The sequence below is a fragment of the Bison bison genome, unplaced genomic scaffold (genome assembly GCF_000754665.1).
Source record: "Bison bison bison isolate TAMUID 2011002044 unplaced genomic scaffold, Bison_UMD1.0 scf7180017847306, whole genome shotgun sequence".
In the NCBI taxonomy this organism is placed as follows: Eukaryota; Metazoa; Chordata; class Mammalia; order Artiodactyla; family Bovidae; genus Bison; species Bison bison.
Genome location: NW_011477879.1, coordinates 14,579 through 14,834, shown reverse-complemented (window position 1 = coordinate 14,834; position 256 = coordinate 14,579).

Genomic DNA, 256 nt, shown 5'->3' with positions numbered 1-256 from the left:
ATTTTAACATGGTTCAGTTCAGTTCAGTTCAGTCACTCAGTCGTGTCCAACTCTTTGCCATCCCCACTGAATCGCAGCACGCCAGGCCTCCCTGTCCATCACCAACTCCCGGAGTTGACTCAAGCTCACGTCCATCGAGTCGGTGATGCCATCCAGCCATCTCATCCTCTGTCATTCCCTTCTCCTCCTGCCCCCAATCCCTCCCAGCATCAGAGTCTTTTCCAATGAGTCAACTCTTCACATGAGGTTATTTATG